This window comes from Echiichthys vipera (assembly GCF_963691815.1).
Source record: "Echiichthys vipera genome assembly, chromosome: 1".
NCBI lineage: Eukaryota > Metazoa > Chordata > Actinopteri > Perciformes > Trachinidae > Echiichthys > Echiichthys vipera.
In genome coordinates, this window is record NC_139826.1 from 32,979,838 (window position 1) to 33,000,253 (window position 20,416).

General features: G+C 40.0%; 1 protein-coding gene across 4 annotated transcripts in view; it reads left to right on the forward strand.

The window, feature by feature from the left end:
* The first annotated feature begins 341 nt into the window (after positions 1-341).
* The window catches only part of znf609b (zinc finger protein 609b), an 82,309-nt gene continuing 62,234 nt past the window's right edge, over positions 342-20,416 (forward strand). For all 4 annotated transcript variants that reach the window (XM_083937836.1, XM_083937838.1, XM_083937837.1 and 1 more), the window contains exon 1: positions 342-741. The gene's annotated coding sequence lies outside the window, so the exon portion shown is untranslated. The remainder of the gene's footprint in view (positions 742-20,416) is intronic.

A 20,416-nucleotide genomic window follows, 5' to 3' on the forward strand; every position in this document is an offset into this window, starting at 1 on the left:
GTGTGTTTGATCCAGTTCCATGTCTTTGTGTGTGTGTGTGTGTGTGTGTGAGTGTGTGTGAGAGAGAGGGAGTGTGTGTGAGAGAGAGAGAGAGAGAGAGAGAGAGAGAGAGAGAGAGAGAGAGAGAGAGAGAGAGAGAGAGAGAGGAGAGAGAGAGAGAGAGAGAGAGAGAGAGAGAGAGAGAGAGAGAGAGAGAGAAGAGAGAGAAAGAGAGAGAGAGAGAGAGAGAGAGAGAGAGAAGAGAGTTCAATCCGGCTGGAGCGCCTCCTCCTGGGTTTCCTCCCAGCTCCCGCTGCTGCCGCTGCTGGTTTGGTTACATTGTATCAGTTCCCACACGAAGAACCACCACCACGGCACTCATCCAACAAACGGTGAATACGGAGGAATTAACCTGGATGGGGGTGGAAAAAAAGAGCTAATTCGCTGTGGGATTAATTTGTGAAGAGGTCGCGGGAGAAGACTGGACTTGTGTCTGGGCGTGAGACGGCACCGATGCCCTCCGGACTCCGGTTGTTTTCGATGAAGACGGTATCTGGAAGTGTGATGGCAGAAGTCCAGTGAATTGCTGGCCTCCCCTCCTCTCTTGTGTTGGATGTCTTGGGGGAGAGTGCGCTGCCACTGGTTTCTGGTGCTTTTTGTTTTAGAGGTTTTTTATTATCCCACTCTTTATTTGTTCTTTTTATGGAGTGCACACCACCATGGACCGACCAGGGTTTGGAATAGGAGTGGCTAGCTAAGTCGGTAAGTTATTACATTTCTCCTTTTCTCTGCCTCTCTCATTGTTGATAGTGCTACAACTCGTTAGCCGTTGAACGTTAGCCTCGAGTGCAACGCAAGCTGGCTAGCTCTTTACACCATACAGCCGACACAGCATGCAGCAGCTAGCCGAGCCTGACTGCACTCTGAGCTCATTGTTTCACTCTGCCAGCTAGCGTTACTAGTCAGATTAGCCCATTACACCAAGCTAAGTTAGCCCTGTTAGCTTCTTGAAGTTCAACTGACGCGTAAACACGTAAAAACTGGTAGCTAAGCAACGTTAAAGCAGCTAACGGCTAATACAGTTTAACTTACATGGTCAGTAACGGTCAGCCCGAGGAGAGTAACGTTCATTAACCGGTCAAAAGAAACACTTTCCTGCCTGGTTGTATAATGTTTATTTAAGAGTTAAATGCCAGGCAACAACATTATTGTGATAAATTATAAGTTGGACATTCAGAGCTTCAGATTCCTCCAGTGTAGTGTCTACTGTAGAGTTATTCAACAGGGGGTCCGGGGCCCCTGGGGGGATCCTCAGGGTTGCTCCAGTGGGGTCCACCCAAATATTGTTTGGTCACTTTTTGAAAGTTGTTTTTTTTCTATCGCAAACACTATAATATGCATTTACATAAATCCAACATGTTATTTGCAAAGACAAATTGACCTATTTGAGAAATTTAGAAACATATAGGCTAATTTAGTTTAACGCAACACAGTGTGTTTACATGCATTTTAAAAACCTGATTGTAATCGGGTTAAGGGCATAGCCCGGTTTCTCAGACACCATTGTAAACACTATACCCCGGTTAACAGACCTAGATAACTCCTTCAGTACCCCGATTATTTCCGCATGTAAACAGCGTTCTCGGGTTACTGTTGGGTTTGGCGTCTGCGCCGGGGTCATAACTCCCCCTCCCCAGTCCGTGGCAGTGGCTTTTGACCCGGAAATAGAATAAACCAGGAAGCAAACGTGTACAAAACAGCAGCAACTATAGAGCCTTATCTTTTAAACCGCGGGAGGACTTCACAACGGCAAGTAACATCACTACAACGACAGAAGTCCTGTTTCGGTCATAATTCTGTCCAAAAGTCAGCCATTTGTGATTTTGACAAAGGTCCAGCTGTATGTTGGCGGAGCGTCGCCTACTGTGCCGGAGGTGGAGTTACTCCGTCATTTTCCCATTCAACCCCTGCTCATGTATACTGGGGGTACTTCAATAATCTAATTCCCTTAACCAGGCCAAGGCCATTTTCAGGTTACTGATGTGCATGTAAACACACTGATTGATGGAAGGCTTATTGGCCTTTAGGTAAGGTAGCCAGTAGGCTACATGGTAAAATATTAAATATTCACTGTGCCTTCCACATGTAGGCCTATGTTCAACATAAAAACATATCATAAACACATCATAAAAAGGTATGTCTATCCGGTTGTAAAGACGTGACTTTACGCTCTTTCAAAATATGATTTCCGGATCCAAGCCGGTCAAATCCTTGTATTTCTCCAACGCAGCATTGCTGTGTTCCCCATTGTTTGAACAGATCTGAGTTTTTAAAAAAACACGTAATTGTTATTATACCTCTTTCTTATCTTAAAAAGATGCCTAACAAAAGAGGTGATTGTAATTGTTTACACGTTCGGCCGTTGTTGTCTGATTTGTTTCAACGGAGCGTTTGGACCCGGAAATCGTATTTTGAAAGGGTATTACATCAGACTTAACAGCCTGATAGGCTACAGTATGTAGTAGTAGGGGGTCCCCGCTCACTCCTTTTTCAGCTAAGTGGTCCTTGGCCTAAAAAACGTTGAAGATCCCTGGTCTACCCTGTTTTTCAAGCAGGACACAAGGGACCCCCAGGGCATCCATGGGGGGTGGTTTGATCTCAAGATAAACTGAAAATGAGACGTTTTTCCACCCTAGAGGCTTCAACACAATGTGAGAATATGTGTGAGGCTGACTGTTTCAACCCCATGTTTCACTATTTAGTTTTCACTATAATAACAGATCGTTGCACTCCTAAAACAAGTTCTATCAAGAACAAAGTCTTCTCCAAGGGGACAAGATCTCATTAAAATGGTGGATTGTGGTCTAATAAATGTGGTACCCGTCTCTCTAGATTACTCAGTCTTTTTGTTGGCTCATGATGTTGGGTCTGTCCCATCCCCCTGAAGTGAGTCATTCAATTAAAGCACACTTTTTATTTTTTTACAAGACCACTAAGGGCTAACCCTGTGGTCTCTGCTGCTTCATAGAGTATGACAGTGTCACATTAAAGGCTGGCCAAGTAGTTTGCAGCCCAATAGTCTAAAATAACTCTAAAATAGGCCTAACTGTCAGACTTTAGCAGTTTCTCTCCTAGGTTATCTACAAACCCTGAAGAAGTATCTTCAAAACTTGCCAACTAACCAATCCAAATATGTTGCGTTGAGATTTGGTTTTAATTGCAAGATAAAGTTGTCATTGTTCTCAGTGCACCACTACCAACAGTTTATCAAATATGACTGATTGTTCATGTTTGTTATTTGTGTTTCTGTTTTTTTTATTACAAGTGCTTACAATGCAGCTCTTAAGGTCCTCCATCTGGCGCGACTAATTACCTTTAGTGTAGTCTTAGTGAGTGTTTGGCATGACCTTTTAGGGATTCTAAGAGAGGGTCAATAGTGTGTGAAAATGTCTAATTCAATTGGTTTGAAGTGATAAATAAATAGATTGGATAGTCTGATGAATATGTCTATAGCTAATTGGATATTCATTTTGGTGTATATGTGGGGCCAATGAGTAACAAGAAATTTCAATACAGAAATTACATAGTTCAGATATAATTTAGAAAACATCTAGCTGTACCATCTCTACACTTCTTAAATGTTCGTCTAAAAACAAACAAAATATATATGTTAGGTTTCTATCTTCATTCTGACATTGCTTGTACTGTTTCCATGATCTCTTAACCAATCACAAGAGACTTCCTGTCCGGCTCTAGATGTTATTGGACTGAAATGATCTGATTCTGATAGTTAAACACATCATTTTGCAGAGGTTGCAACGCTCAAAACTATTTATCCGCTGTTTTACTAGTGACCATAAACTCTATGGTAGCGACAGAGAAGGCTACGACGGCGCTTCTGACTTGAGCATGTTTAGCTAAATTGGTTTCGATTGTCCAGTGAGTGTTTCATGTTGATGAGGCCAGGCGAAGCGGTCCGTTCTGTGGAGTTGGCGGATTGTAAGGTCTGTACCCAGGCATAATCGATATCAGTGTTAGTCTAAAAAATCCTGTACAACCCATCCAGGTATTGGCTTATTCTGTCACTGCATGAAGTCGGGAGCTGGTATAAGATGTGATTTCAATACAAGTGAGTTCAGTGAGAATAGGTGGTTTGTTCATTTATTCATTTAAGTTGGTTGCTGAACTGCTTAATCAACTGCTATTAATGTTATTTGTTCAGGTAAATGTGCTAATCACCAAAGAGAGAGAAAGGAAACTTTGAATGTTTGGCAGTGAAACACTAAACTCGTTCCTAAAGCTCCTTAAACGTTTCTGGCTAATGCTGCGGTTCATTTTAAATATCAGTTTGGCAGCTCCATTGTTCGGGTGTGGCAATAACTCTGAGCTGGTGACACACACTGATAAAGGAAAACCTTAACGGAAATGCAAGATGGTAATCCTCCTACATGTTGTAATCACTGTACTGTTAATCCACTTTGTTCCAGTGTGTCATGCAATAAACATGGGTGATTTACACCATGCATTTATCCGGTATTTTAGATCTGTGCTCAGTTGAACATCCAGTTAACTAGCAGCAGGTTTGTGGTTTCGTAGTACTTAACGCTTTGTCACAGAGGTCAGTAGGTAGCAGCCTTGGTATGCTTGGTAGTTGATAATGATTTTAGGTGTCATACAGGAAGCAAAACCAACACTTCAGACAAAAAGGATCACACACACACGGCACCTTAAACACATTAAATTGAATGTTTTGGTCTCTTACCAATAAAATGATTCAGTATTTGGGACATTTCACCATTTTACTGCGCCAGCCTGAAAAGGCTATTTTGGTCCAGTGAGCAGGGAGGAGATCATCTCTACTAGAGCTACTGTAATTTGTCAGCTGTGCCTATAAATGATTCAAGCCTTTCACTTAGACTGTGAGAGTGTTTGGTCAGTATTGATTCATCACTGACTCCTTTTGTATTGATTTTATACATTTTATGGGTGTTTTGCGTTGAGACCCATTGTAGCTTTCTTCTCATGCACTCCTCATAATGAAACCAATACAAGGCATAGTAATATAACACTGTCCAGCCCAGAGGAATTCACGATGCCAGCTACATTGAAATGATGGAGCTGGCAGCAGGATTATTGGCTCACTGGTGTTCCTGTTAATGATTGTCGAGCAAACATGTTTATTTGTTCTTTTCTATTTTTTCTTAGAAGGAAACTTCAGTAAGTGAGCTGAACTTCTTACTTTCCAGCTGACTACCTTTCCTCCCAAACTAATTACCTTTTTTTTAGTAGTAGTAATTTGTTCTAAATCATTGTAAGGGAGTTAGAACCTTGTTGTAACATGCCAGAGATGTTTTATACAATCTGACAGAGCCATCACTTGTGAAGTGGAAGGGAATTGTAAGGCTTTAAGCTCCACACAATGACATGACATTTTATACTTGTCAGAGATGTGTACATTTTCCCAAATATTGGGTGAGAGCCTGAGGTGAACATGAGAGCAGTGCCACTTGAGGAAACAAAAATGTCCTCATTCACCAGTTAGATTTTGTGATAACTGAGCTGCTGGGAATTGTCCCTTTTTTAGTGGGCAAGCATGAAAACAACAACAAAGACATTTGTTTCTTTTGACTACAAGGACATATTAAGTCTCAGGGATCTGCAAAAAAATCATTGGGGAGTTTTACACATCAGCCTGGATCAAAGAAAGTGAGGAAAATTAATTTAACAATGTTGGATTAGAGTAGGGATGCACCGATCCGATATTATCAGTCCCTATATTGCCAAATTAGCTGGGTCGCGGATTATTAGCCAGATCGATGGACCGATCCATTAAATGGCCGTGAGCGGTGCTGTGCAGCATGTCGGTTGACTCACAGCTAACAACAGCAACAACATGGAGCGAGCAAAGACTCTCCTGTATGGAGGTATTTCACTTAGTTCAGCTGCTGTGTTTTGTTTTTAGTTCCTGTTCAAATTATAATGTGTTCACAACACTGTAACAATAGCCTGTGCTACAATTTTCTTTTATTAATAGTTACGAAAAATTACAATTAGCACCAATGCTAACTTAACATAGAAAATGCTATAGGCTGGGTAGCGCAGTTAGCATCTTAATATTTAACAATGAACCAACGTCATTTTTAATTAAGTTTCACCAGTCAAAATGAACATTAGGTTAAGCCGGTGCACAATTGTTTATTTTAATTACAAATGAATAAATCAATAACAGTTCAAATTTGTGTTCATTTGTTACATTTTGTTTGAAAAGTTAGGGAAGTAATGTTTAAGCTAAGCCTTTAGTCTCTCCTTCAGTTTCTTCCACACAGTGGAAGATTAAATTAATGATGGTAATCTGCTTTGAATCGGGTATCGATCGATATGCAAAGTCATGGTATTGGTACCGAGACTGTAAAAGTTGGATTATTGCATCTCTAGTTTAGAGGTCCAGGGCATCAAATTAGTCCAGGACAAGAGGATTAAGTTGGCTTTGTAAGGCTCCTGTCATCTCGTGGCTTCACACCGGCTGATGGCAAAGTACGAGAGGATTTAGCTGGTAATTTGAAAGCTCTCAGGCACCTTAAAAGCACCTGAATGAAGCCATTTACTTTGGGTGTATGTATACCCCGGTATGCACTTATACTCTTGGTTTTTACTTCCAATAACGCACGCTAAATGAGAAGTGTATGCATTCCTTAATTCCCTTAGTGCAGCAGTGGTCCTTTTAAGCCTCATAATGTAGTTAGTGTCATTAGACCGGTTGGGATGAGATGAAGCACCTTTGTAGTTTGAAACATTATACAGCGTTTCCCCAAGGTTGAGATTTATTTGAAGTGGTCCTCTCTAAGTGATGGGGGTTGGGTTTTGTTTAAGCACTGGTTTGAAGCTCCAACATCCAACGCCTGAGAGTCTGCAGAAAAACATCATTACATACATGACCTGACTTCCAGATGGTTGTCAGTAGTTGTACATTTAAATCAATGCTATTGCACACCGCTGACTTTGGCAACTAGGAGACAGATTTAAAGCGTAGATCATATTTAATAAAATCTTTCAGCAGAGTCTCAGAATTGCAGGATTTAGGATTTAACAATCAAATGTTTTATCCCTTATTCGCACCAAGAAGCTACAAAGTGCGGCTAGCTGCAATAATCGCATCTTTCTACAGCCGGGAGGCGTGTTCATGTGTTTCAGGTAGGAAGAAGTTCTTTGCAACGCAGGTCAACATGTCGCCGGAGTCACAGGACTCTCTTTACTGATTGGTTGTGGGTATTCTCTGGCTGCATTTTGCTGCCAGAAGTAACAAATCTCCAACTTTTGGTTCGGCTGCACTTCCCCGCACAATAAATGGCTGCAGCTCGAAGCGGACGACACACCTTTGAATACATTGCATACAGACATTACATGGAAGCGCACCGCAGGCCAAACTTCGTAGCTGCTCGGCGTGTTTTCGGAGTTATACTCATCTTAGGTCAATAGATATCTGGTAATACCCAGTAATTGGCACCTATTTTGAGGTGTTTTAACAGTGTTTACCTCTGTTTAATAAAGGTGTTTGGGTCTGTATTAGAGAAAAGCTTTTATCAGAGCTTTCCCTGGTTGAGTGTTTTGTATTGTGCTCCATAGTGTTTTGTATAACTGTTGTGAGAGCAATGTCATCTGGAGCTGTTGTGAGTGGAAGGTTTGAACAGCATTTGGATCGTCACTTCACCTCCAACAGGAACAAAATGCTGAGGTTCAAATGCGGCTTTCAGCCAACAGCAATGCTCAAGAGGCACCTGAGAAATATTTAAACGTAGCAGATATGGTAGCAATGGAAACAACGGCTCACTTCAATCGCAGACCTGCACCGTCTCTGTAAACATCATAATTAAAACCACTCGTTGCTATTTTATTTGCTCTCTTTTTCAAACGTCAAAGCCCAGTGGGGTGTCTCTGTGACAGCTTGTGGTTTACATGAGATGCAGTAGGTTAGAGTAAAGAAAGGACCTGCAATTGATCTGCTTTTCTATAGTCAACATTGATCCACCCTGTCAACTATTGTGTTATGAGAACATTTACTCCTTTATTTCCTGAGTTGTAAAGTAGACTAGATGTGACATTTAACTTTACTAAGAACCGTAAAGTCGTATCACGGGTCGAAGAATATGCAACTCTGCTTTAGTTTTTATAGCACTGAGTGGATTTCTCACTAGCGAATTGCCAATTACAGCAGAAAGGAGCACCCTTTGAATGCTTGTTGCACAGTTGCTGCCTTGCCAGTGGCTGGTGATCCATCTTTTCCTGGGATGCGAGCCCAGGTTACACTCCACTCTCCCCCACACAAGCTATAAAGATATTGTCAGCTTTTGTGGTGCAGCACAGTCTTGAGTGCTGCAAAAATGCTGTCTCATTTGCCCCCAGTTTGTTCTTCTGTGTTCTTAGAAAGCCACAGAAAACGACGAGTCAATTCAAGCCGATTTTGATAGGTTTGATTTTTATTTTCATGGGGTTGCTGTAAAAACAAAGCCCTGTCAGATTGCATTAGTATGTTTAACACGCAGTTGCTTTCAGTACTGTCTTCATTCATCCACTCATAAGCAACACGACCTCATTAATAACTCTCGCTTCACTTGTTTCTGACACTGGTGATCTTTTCACTGCGAGTTACTCACTGCAATTCTCCATCTACAAACGGCTGATTAACATACCAGTGTACAGACAATGATATGAAATTGCTGTGATATTTTTAAGCTGTTCTACACTTGAAAACCAAATTTGTTGACATACAGCATTTGTGTCCTCCCAGATGCTGTAAGCTTGATTTGAACTGTCTACAACTGCCGACAATTTGAGTTGATTTTATTGTAGAGCAAGAAAGAGTCTGTGACAAAGTGATATGTTGGAACCCCCTCAGAGCTACATCAATAGTTGTGGTGGCAGTGGGTGGTTCTGAGACACCGTCCCCATTGCCCTAATCATACCGCAGAACCAACTATTATCTCTAGAATCAAAGAGAAAGAGTCTCTCTTGGGTGAAACGTGCATTACTTGTGATATTGACGAGTAAAAGAAAGAACATTCACAAAAGGCAAAATTGCAGCAGTCCAAAGTGGAAACAGATGATCAAGTGAAACGCCAATACAAATGCCATTTCTTCTTTGAAAAAGTAGGAAATCTTTTTCTTTCCTCAACTGTTAATACGAACAGATTTCTACTATCTTGTTTCATCCCACTGCCTGAGCGCATATGGCAACAGAAATGTTATATCCATTTTAGTTTAAAGCATATTCCCATCAAAGCAGCTCCAGTTTATAGACCACTGAAGTGTTGTAATTTCAGGCTCACAGGCTGTGGTTACACTTGTCTTTTCAATGCGACTTTTGTGATCAGATGTGCCAGATCACATCTCAGCTCTGTCCGCTTGTGTTTCTACACTTGGCACTGCAATTCGACCTGTCTGATTGGAATTTTTTGTCTGCGGATTCGGGTTTGGAAGATGGATGATGGGCACTGCAAGAGAAAGCATTTTTTTTCTCTACATTTTGTTTATTTTGTAGTGGTGGCAGGACTTGATGAGGTGAATGCTTTCTTAAGGGAGAGAGCAGAGGAAATAGTGGGTCTCAGCTGTGCTCCAGTCCCTTGTTTTTATTGAAGAATAGGCGCTTAAAAAGCTCTGCTAATTCAGCGATTTAAAGGCAGCAAAATCAGGAAATGTTGAGTTTTCATCAGCAGTAATTTAACTAACGACTCCTATACAGCTAAACACCAAAAGGTAAAATAAAGCTGATATATGAAAGTAAAATAGCTCTTTCCTTGAGAGGACCTTCTGTGTGGCCGGGAGATGTTGTAAGACCTACAGTATGCTTGATACAATTGTCCAGATTGTGCCCACATGCTGTCCACACATCACTGAGATCTGAACGTGATGCGAGTCAGGCCACCTCGCCATGTGGTCTGGCTGATCGGATCCCCAATGCGAGCAAGATCCAATCTCGTACAGAATTGACAGTTTGCGTTTTCAGCAACAGTGATCGTGTCTGAGCAGGATTTAGTGGTTTGGAGAATAGTGAAAATGTTACTAAAGAAACTACTACTGGATGCTTTTCCTGCTTGACATTTTTATAGCATTACTTCAAAACTGAGAAATCCCCATTCAATGTTGGGAAAATAGTACGCTTTGGCGTGCAGTAACATGCTGTTCGTATTGGGCCCCTCAAGGTTTGACAGTCATGGTTTGCCAGTTGCCTCTGGCAACCTTGGACAAGTGTCAACCATTTTGTGTAGTGTGGTTGCTGTTTTGGGTAACCAACTGGTTTCTCTTGTCTTTGGCATGAAATCCTGCACCAAGGCAAATTAGAGTGCTGCTGTTGAGTTGTTGGAAATATTAAATTAAGAAAAGTCAAACATGGAAACACCCAGAAGACATTTTCTGACACAAGGAGAGTTATATCCAAACAAAAGAGAAGTAGAGCCTCAGGCTCTAAGGCTTTGTCGATTTTAAATCTGATACATTTTATGAACTACAGATCTCATCAGGCTGCAGAAAGTCACCATTTTCTGTGCCTGTTCATTGTACAATTAATCTGACAAGGATGGAACCAGACTCCCTAATTTGGACAGAAAATGTATGTCTATTATTTTCATTCACTCAAACTATAACCCGAATGATCAGTGATCTGAATGAACTGAACTGTGTGGTAATGTAAAAACAAAACTACAATCTTCAACTGATATTCCCTCAAACTCACATTTTCTGAGAAAGTAGAGTCAGTATATGCTTGTTACTCTCCTTTTAGATGATGCAATTGTGCATAACGATATCTCTATGTTTTTCGTCATGATTTGATTCCTTTGAAAGACGATAATGATTATTTTGAATTGTCTCCCAGCTCTGTGGGTACATTGTTGTCTTCAGTGCAGGCTTCAGTGTCATGATGCTTACTGCACACGATGACAACTATGTTTGCTGTGTTGACGTTTTTCTAAACAGTCAGAGAAGCCATCTTGTGGCTTGAACAAAGTGGATTGGACTGTCCTGACTGGTTTGGAAAAATATGGGTGGGTAAAGTTTCACTCAACAGCTTAAGGCAGGTTTATGCCTCTGTGTTGAGATGTTGTGGTTTCTATGTGCGGGGCAACGGGCTGCATGGGGACCAAAACAATTAGACAGCTTTGTCTGCTTTGTGTTTTCTTCTACATTTTCCTACAGCAAGATGGAACAAATGCTTCACAATCATTCTCTTCAGTAATGTCTGTTAAGTGTGTATTTAGTTTAGCCTTCTTTTAACCAGGATCAGGGAATAAAAGTAGGTAAACCCCAATTACTTTGGGTGTAAAATAAATGTACAATATGGCCTGATAATGTTCAACACATCCATCTAGCGAGGGAGCGGTATCACGACAATTAAGGTGTTAAATCCAATGCTGAACATTAAATCAGTTCCCACGCCAAAGGCATCTCCAGCAGGAACAGTGAAACAACTCGACAGAGATGCATAAATTCAGCTCTAGTGTTATTAGTAAAGTGAAATATTGAGATCCTTCAAGCTGTGAATATATCAGACTAAGTATGAATATGTAGTATGGCACTTCTGAAGAAGAGCACTTGCGCCATTGTGAATGGTTGTCTTGGGTTTTTACTTGTACCATACTGTAATCTGCCAAAGAGAATATATTAGGCTGCATGCTGACATAAAAGGGAGTGTATGATGTCTGACAGTCTACCTGTTTGCTTTGCATTTTAATTTGGCAGGCACTATAAAAGAAGATTGACGATGTACGAGAGAAGGAAGGCAGACAGCCATGTAGAATAGGAGTGTCAGATACTGTATATAACTGAAGTGAAAGACTTTATTTACAATCTGAGGAAAAAGCAAGCAAACCTGTACTCTTTCAGTTTTCAGGTCGACCGAGCATTTGAGCTCTGACCTAGCTGACTTGCATTTTTGGTGGTGGATGCACATGTGACTACGCCATTTCCTTTAATGGATGACCCATGAATGGATCATGGGTGCAGCAAATATTTAAACAAGGCTGTCAGACGTCTGAGTAAGGCAAACATATTTAAACTAACATTACATGGTGTTTTTAATGTTTCAGCGTGATAACTTATAACCTAAGGCAAACTAGTTTTAGCTCTCCCTAAACGACTGTATTTTGCTATTTTGAAACTAATGGTTTACAAAAGCTCCAGGAGTTAAAGGCCAGTTTGTGGTGTGTCTCAAATTTGTGAATGAGTGATAATGTGGGAAAACGTGGGAGTGAACATTGATGAAAAGGTTAAGCAAACATCCTGCACCAATAAGCAATCATACATTGTTAGGGGAAAAAAATAAATGTGAAAGCATCGTGATACACAAGTCTAGCTTTATCTTCATACAGGGTGTAATGCTGAATGAAGATCGGGGCTGGGCGACAATTCAGTATGAGATATTGTGATACACAATTAGGCTACTTTGTCTAAATTGTCATTAACAAGCACAACTTCTTAGAAAATGCTTCTAAAATACTTTTTAAAATGGCAGCTTATACATATTGCCAGATATATATTATCAACACAATATAAAAATGTCTTATCATATACATTTTCTATATAGTTTGAATCATAAAGTCGAAAAACCAGCAGGTGAACTGCATTACGGCAATATTTATGTCATTCGGATGGCGCTTCACCTCCAGATTCTTGCACGTCATGTTCATTCTGCAGTAAAGTTGTTAATAAAATGAGAAAATGCTCATTACCTAGACTATTTGTCAAGTATTAATTCACGCAGGAGTATACAAAAATAGGCTTTACCATGTGTTTTTTTCATAAAGACTATTTATTTATTGAATTACCATAAAACATGCTTTATTGTGATATCTTTATCAAGATATAAAATGGCCTATTGGGATTGGGTTATATATTTTGTGTCATCCAGCCCTAGTGAAGATCAATGAGATGTAAAATGCCAGTCCTCCCCTGCCTTTATATACATCCTCCAGCATTTGAAACGCCAGCGATGGAGTGTGTACGTAAGCGTCAGCACTCACTGTCTGATGTTACTGCCTACTTTTGCATTTTGAGGTTGTCAGTTACAAAATGAAGTTACATGAGGAGGAAAGAAGAAGTTTCCGATGTGATGTGTGGAAAATAAGCTACACGAGAAGTGAATTTTCATTAAATTGTTCTATGCTTATCCACAGAAACTTCAGATCGATCATGAATTAGGTATAAATCGGTGCTTACTCAACACATCAATGTTTGAATGTGACACTTATGCCTCTCGGGGGCAGATCACTGTTGCATTGATTCTGTAAGGCTACAATGCGAGAGTGACAACGCTATTTGAAGACCTGCTTGTTGACTCGGCCTCTGTTAAACAGCTGCTGGAAGCGAGGCAGGCGGTATGTGAGGTTAATGGTTGTCCGTGCCCTCGCGCTACTTAGGCATTCACATGGCAACACCTCAACTGTCCACCGTACGAACAGTAGTGCAGTATTCCTCCCTCAGTAGTGGCCTGTTTTCTCATAGTTAGACCCGTGTTCTTCTGCTGTTATGGCTGTATTACAGTTTTATTAGATCAGTAGAAGATTCAATATGGGTTAAAATATTTCAAAATGTCCGGAGAAGTCATATATGTAGACACCATTAGGCTGAATGCCTTGTGCGCAGATGGTTATTTAAGACAGAACTTCCTGGAATCCGACCTGGCCGGCTGCCTGTGCAGGAATGCATGTAATAAACAATACACAAAAGACCGAAGCAAAGAAATCGTGTCTTTATCTTATTCTATTACACTACAGACAAAAAGAGCCATAAAGCATACACACCCTGTAGTGTTAGACAAGGGACTGTCTGCTCTTTAGCCTCAGGCCTGGTCCTTTCAAAACTCTTCCTTCTCTCTCATTTGTCAGTCAGTGTTTAAGTAGAAAAACAAACTGACTTTACTCAACACATTCATTAAAGTCCTTTTTCTGTTTACATTGTGAGTTCGGGAGAAAAACCTCAACATAACATTGATTGATTGATGTGGATAATGTGCCACATTGACACTCACACAGTTGGTACAGTTTGTAGCAGTGTTGTCATCACGTTGTGAATGTCTTACCTAAATGTATCTACTGCTTCTTAAGTTAGTTTCTTTCTTTTGACATTTGCATTCTTGTTTCCACCTCTAGTTCCAACGAAGCAAATGGGCAAATATTTGACTAATGTGTGGGATAATGGGAGAATAAGAGAAACGTCATGCCTGAACCAAAACATAGATGATTTCTGAACCAATGTGCACTCGCAAACTACGTTTTGTAATATGCAAACCTGTGTCTGTAACTGTCTTTAAACGGGGCTGCTGTTATGGCGTCAAGGTGTAAATTATGTTCAGTAAATGCGACAGTAAATTGCCATAGCTGGTGTTGTAAATTACTTGTTTGCATTATAGATCTTGAAGCAGGCCTTTCTCTTTGTTCCTAGATCTGGTTTTAGCAACTACAGAAGAAAATGCGGCACAATATGTCCATCTTAAAATCAAGGGTTGCCTTTATTTTTTAAATGTGCTGCTTCTTATGTTACTTGCGTCGTGGTATCTTTCTTCATCCTTGCAAGCTCCCCTCTTTAGTTTGGAATATTAAGTGAAAATGAGTATGCATGTTTTTTTTGATCATGTCGAAAATGGTCCTTTTGACAAGGTGTTTGTGGCAGCTGTGTCTAATTAAGGCATATAATGATTTTCTACTGACTCAGAGGAGTGAACAAGGAAACGTACATTCTTGGTTCAGCTTAGCTCTGTCTTCACATTAGTTAATCATCTTGATTTGAAGCCTGACTTAAGTCGAGCTAACTGGATGAAGTCAGGCGCGACCGTCATGCTGATTATCCTCTAATGAGCAAGAGCTTGAGCCTGCCGAGCTGACCGCCTCCCCCAACCCCCAACATCACTGCTGATTCCTGAGTCTGATAAAGTCAAATGTCCTTAACACTGTACGCTCACCCAGAGTCTGGGTTGTTTATTTATATTATAACAGTTCAGTGACTCAAGTTTGAGACCATCCCAGGAAAGAGCTAATGAAGTGCTGAAGAGGAAATGCCCATTAAACAGAAATGTTTAAAGCATAGATTGAATGAGTACGAATGAAAAGAAGAGAGTTGGTGCCTGTGTGCTTACCAGAAAACATCACAGTTATATTGACCTATTGATAAATATTTATAAAGACCCTAACCACAGAACAGGGTGTGAATTAAAGTTACGCTAGATCACCCTCACTGTTCCAATCTGTCAAAATGATGGACAGATTTTTCTGTTAACAAAAGAGACTCACATCTTGCCTACAGCTGCACATCTGCAATATCTTGTTTCTTAAGCAACCATTGAATTATTTTTTGCATGTGACTATACTGTGCTTAAGTTGCTGTTTATTCGCTTATAATACAAACTGGCGTAACCAGAGCTAACAAACAACAAATCAGAAATGAACCGGACTGTGTGTAGCTGACACGGATAGTCGATCGTCCAAATAATAAGGGGTTGTTCAATTCATGAATGATTAAATGGATCAAATAAAAAAAAAAAAGATTTTACATTACAATCAAAGTAGACACCAGTGGCAGTTACTCAGGAAGTTGCTGGCACTTCATGTTTATTTTCTTTTGTTCTGAATACACTCTTGAACCTCCATGTTTCTCTTTGATCTTTGTAGATGTATTGTGACAAGATGTGAGAATCTTATCGTCTTATTATGTGATCCTTTGGTATTTATGTAAGAATGAGGGTCAAGACCTGTTGTTAAGGTGGAAACACCTTTGCAGCAATGCCTAATCGGAAAAAAAAATCCAGGTTTTATGTATACCAACTCAGAAGATCAGGCTCTAGACGTGGTGTAGTTGTCAACACTAAAGTCAACAGAACGCTCTTTGAGTGTTCCCTCGTCTCCTCTGGTACTTTTCCTGCTTCTGAATAATTCAGTTTATTGGTTAATGGGGAAGTTCCCTTGTTTTATCCTCTTGTACTTCAGTAGACTTTTAAATGTTAAACCCTGAAAACCTTTTTCATCCAAGTTAGGATGTTATGTCTAACTCAGTCTGGCTTATCAGATGTACATTGCAGCTGTATGGCCTGACATGCTTTATCACCTTCCCCTCTATCTCTATCTGTTTTGCAAGGACACTGTCACTGCATCCAGGACTTAGCAGTGCCCGAGACAATAAGGCTTAGTTTAAAGACATACAAACAAACTGTTTTTCTCTTTATAAGAATGTTAATTTGTGCTGGTCTGGCAATTTGAGACTATATTATGTCCAAACTGATAGAACTTTAATGGGTAATTTCAGCATTTCTGAACTGCGACCGATTCTGTATGTTTATCTGTCTCTAAGTCCAGTTCAACTGAATGTTTTATCAATATACTGTTATATACATTTATAAAACTGGAATTATCACAGTCATGACTCGATCCCCTTTGTTTCTGTATACAATCAGATAATTATGCATTATTATGCAGAGGACACCAGCTTCTACTTTGACGTCTCGAAACCTCTTGCAGCTAAATGAAAGCAAATCAAAGATTGACATGAATTCAGCCATGACAACTTAGCAAATCTTATTTATATTTTAAACAAGGCCTGGTGTTTTTCTTTTTTTTCCTTCACAGTTTTGTGTAGTTTTCTTTTGACAACCATCAGGACGTTCACATATGTAATACCAAATCCATCGAATGAAATAAATCTCATGTTGCAGAAACCAATAGCATAGTATTAATAATAGTAGCTTGTTTCTGTCCAAATTATTTGCTGGAGCTACTACAGCTACCTCTCCATCTTAAATGTAAATGTAAATGATATAGCATTAACATTGTTTCAGAGTTGTAATATGTGGAAATACAAAACTGTATTACTTAATAATGTCTGATTAATTGTGCTCAGGGCTGTAAACTAGCGGTCGCCACTCACCAATCGTGACTAAAATATTCCTCTCACATGCCGTGACACACACACACACACACACACACGCACACGCACACGCACACGCACACGCACGCACACGCACACACACACACACACACGCACACACCCTGTAACCCTGGTGCTAACTACTATAGCCTGGTTAGCAAAGCGCGACTGAAAGCTGTATTTCCAGATGGCAAAATGTTCCAGTAAAGTGTGATGAAGTGAAAACATTGTGGGGGTCAAAGTCCTGAGACTTTAACACAGACAACACCCAAAAAGACATACGACTAACATAACTCGATTGACAGGTGGCGTGTAGCTCCGCCCTAAAGCACCAGCTGTGTTATTATCTATTTTTACTCTAAATGAGATCATAATGTACTAAATGAACAGCATTCTGTATTGAAGAAGACCTTAAGCTAGAGACTGAGACCATAAACTGTATGAATGAAGGTTTACAGCACACACTCAGACCTGGAAGCACATACCTAGTACCTACCAGCTTTGCACTGTTGAAGTTTTCAATTTGCAGTGTTTTGAAATTCAATTAATGATATTAAAATGTATTTCTAAAGTATACTTTGGCCTCTTTTCCAAGCATATATTACTATATAATACTGTTATCTCAATGAAAAGTACTGAAATAGATGTATATGCTACAAAAAGAGGTAATTTATTATTTGACCGGTAACAATTCATTTGGCCGGTTGATTCTTTCATTGACTGGTCCCCTTGGCAGGTGAGCCAAAAAGCTAGTTTACAGCCCTGATTGGGCTTCTCGAATATTACCTTTAGGGCAGTTTCAATTACTTCTTTTCAACATTAGTGTATATGCTAAATGTGCTAAAATTGTGTTTAACCACACTCAACCAAATAGATGTACATAATAGTGATATATTGATTAAATTAAAGATTCCAGCTTGAAGTCTTTCCTCTGAGAAATTAAGCATGCACTCACTGAGCCTAAATTACAATTGATCCCTAACGCGAACAAGTGTGCCACAGTAGATGCGGCTGCTGTTGCTATATCGACGTGAATCGAGACAGTCTCTCAATTATAGAATGAAGTGAGCAGAGATAATGAGAAGTGTTTTGATAATCTTAGTGGCTGGCTTTTGTAACTCAGAAATCATGGCAGAGTGCAATGGCTGAGCATGTTAATGGAGCTTCTCTTGTTTCTGCCAGAGTCCTCTTTGAGCACAGGAAAAATCAATCTGGCACCCTGTCAAGGTTTTAAGATCAGGGTTTCTTTACACTCTGGCCAATGTGTGTGTTCTTTTCATACTCTGCCCCCGCTGTTGCCACAGACAAGCCACAATTTGATTATTTATTTGTACTCGTGGGTCTGTCCAATTCCCAGTTTAGACTGATCCCCAGGCTTGACAAAATGATGATGGTTCAACAGCCATGTTTAACAATTCACTATATACAGGGTGTCCCAACAATGTATACACACTTTAAATAATTATTTAGTTAGGTGTTTATTAAATTCACTTAATTTTCAAAATGTAATAGAATTTACAAACATCACTTTATTGTTTTGTCATCGCCTGTTCTCAAACCGACGTCCAGTCTGGTCCAGACACTGCTGACAACGCGAAGCAATGGAATCGCGCACATCGCAAAACAATTCCCTTGGTATTTGCGTGCATTCACATTCAATGGCTGCTCTCAATCCAGCGACTGTTGCAGGTCTCAAAGCGTAGACATAGAAAATACGTCAAACGAAAGGGCAGGTAAGGTAACATAATAACATATTACTCACAACAACATAAATAATACATGGTAACATGGGCATCACGGTATTACGCCCTTGTTTATATAATTTAATTAATTATACCGCTAGCATGGCTGAACATACCTGAGGTGGATGAGGAAACGGGAGAGTTGCGAGCTAGGCTGTCAACTACAATGTGTATATCAGTCTGAATATTATGCACTTTTAGATGCTTTAAGGAGTTGCTCGTTGATCGTCTCTATTGCAGTGAGTGAAAGAGTGACAGACGGGCAGTATGTGCCCCGTCCCTCCCCCAGCACAGGAGGACGGGTCCTGACACAGAGTCTGTTCAGGAGGAATGCGAGGACCTTTAAGCAGAACCAATAACGCCAGAGCCCATCGATACTACAATCTTTCACAATCGTGCCCCAGGGCAAATTTAGAAAAGAGTTTCAGTACCCATCCCTACTTTCCACTATCAGATGACAGTGATTACACTTAATTAAGCTTTGATTCATCCGAACTGAATGTGCGTTTAGTTGTAAAACTATGATATTTAGCTCAATCTCCGTTCACACAGAGCTGACTTCATCTGTCAGCTACTTAATCCTTGAGAGTGTTTCTTTGTTCTGTCATTTAATCTATTGATATCACTATTAAAGTGAGCAAAACCTGTCCAGCTACAAACATTGCTGAGATTTTTTACCTCACAAATCAAATATGTACTTAAATATCAGTCAGCCAACTGATAATTGCATTTTCATAATTAAAATGGTGGCTTTTCTACTTCTGAGTGATCATCTAAAAACACATTTGGCTTAACATGCAACATAATAACAATGCTCTTCATTTATGTGTATTAGTCTTCAGTTTAATTTGTTAGCAATTATCTCCATTTCCCCTCTTTTAGACATTTCACTTCAAGATGTCGGCTTCCTCCAGCCCACACATTTTCCTCAAAATAGAGGATCCTAATATCATTTGTTTTTTAATTTGTCTCTTCAAACCCTGTGGCTGACTAAAGGCCTCCAGTGCTCTTTTCCCAAGGTTTTTTTTACATGAGGATTTGAAAATGAATAGTTTCTCTTTAAAACCGACACACGGATCACAGTGGCAGAGCTTACACTAAAAAAATATGGTGTCTTTGCTCTGAGCCATCGTAAAGCATTAAGTGAATTCTTTGAAGGGCACTTAATCACACTGGATAGTTAAGGATTGAGCCGAAGGACAGAACTATTCAATAGTGTGTGACAGGCTGCAATGTTTCAGGATCGTAATGTGTTAGAGCTGCAGCCATCGATTCTGTGAGTGTTCTAGAGTATTCTACCAATTATCCCATTGATTAATCAAGTACTCTGATAAGAAATACTTTTGCTTGATTTCTATTTTTTAGAAAAATTAGCATTTGTGTTGCTTAAACTGAATACACATTGTCAAAACCCTAAGTCCTTGCAATATATAAGTGCCATCTACGTCAGACCTTTGGTGAGCTGCACGGGTGCCGCATGATCTGAAGGCGCTACCCAGTTGCGTTACCTTGTAGTGTCAGTAATATTACCTTGTGGTTGGTCTGCTCCGTGGAGACTGGATGCGTAGATTGGATACTTTCTTCTGACATGCTAAAACATTGACGTCGTGCTATTGTCTCGTAAGCTAGTTGGGTTTTACAATAGTCACACTGTACAGAGTTTTCATTAGGTTTCAACATGATATGATCCCGAACTTTGGACACTATCTTTCATTTTGTCTGGCTTGTCTTTTCTCTTTGATGAATTAAGAGTTACTTGAGGAGTCAATTCAGCCCTATAATGTGTGACTGGT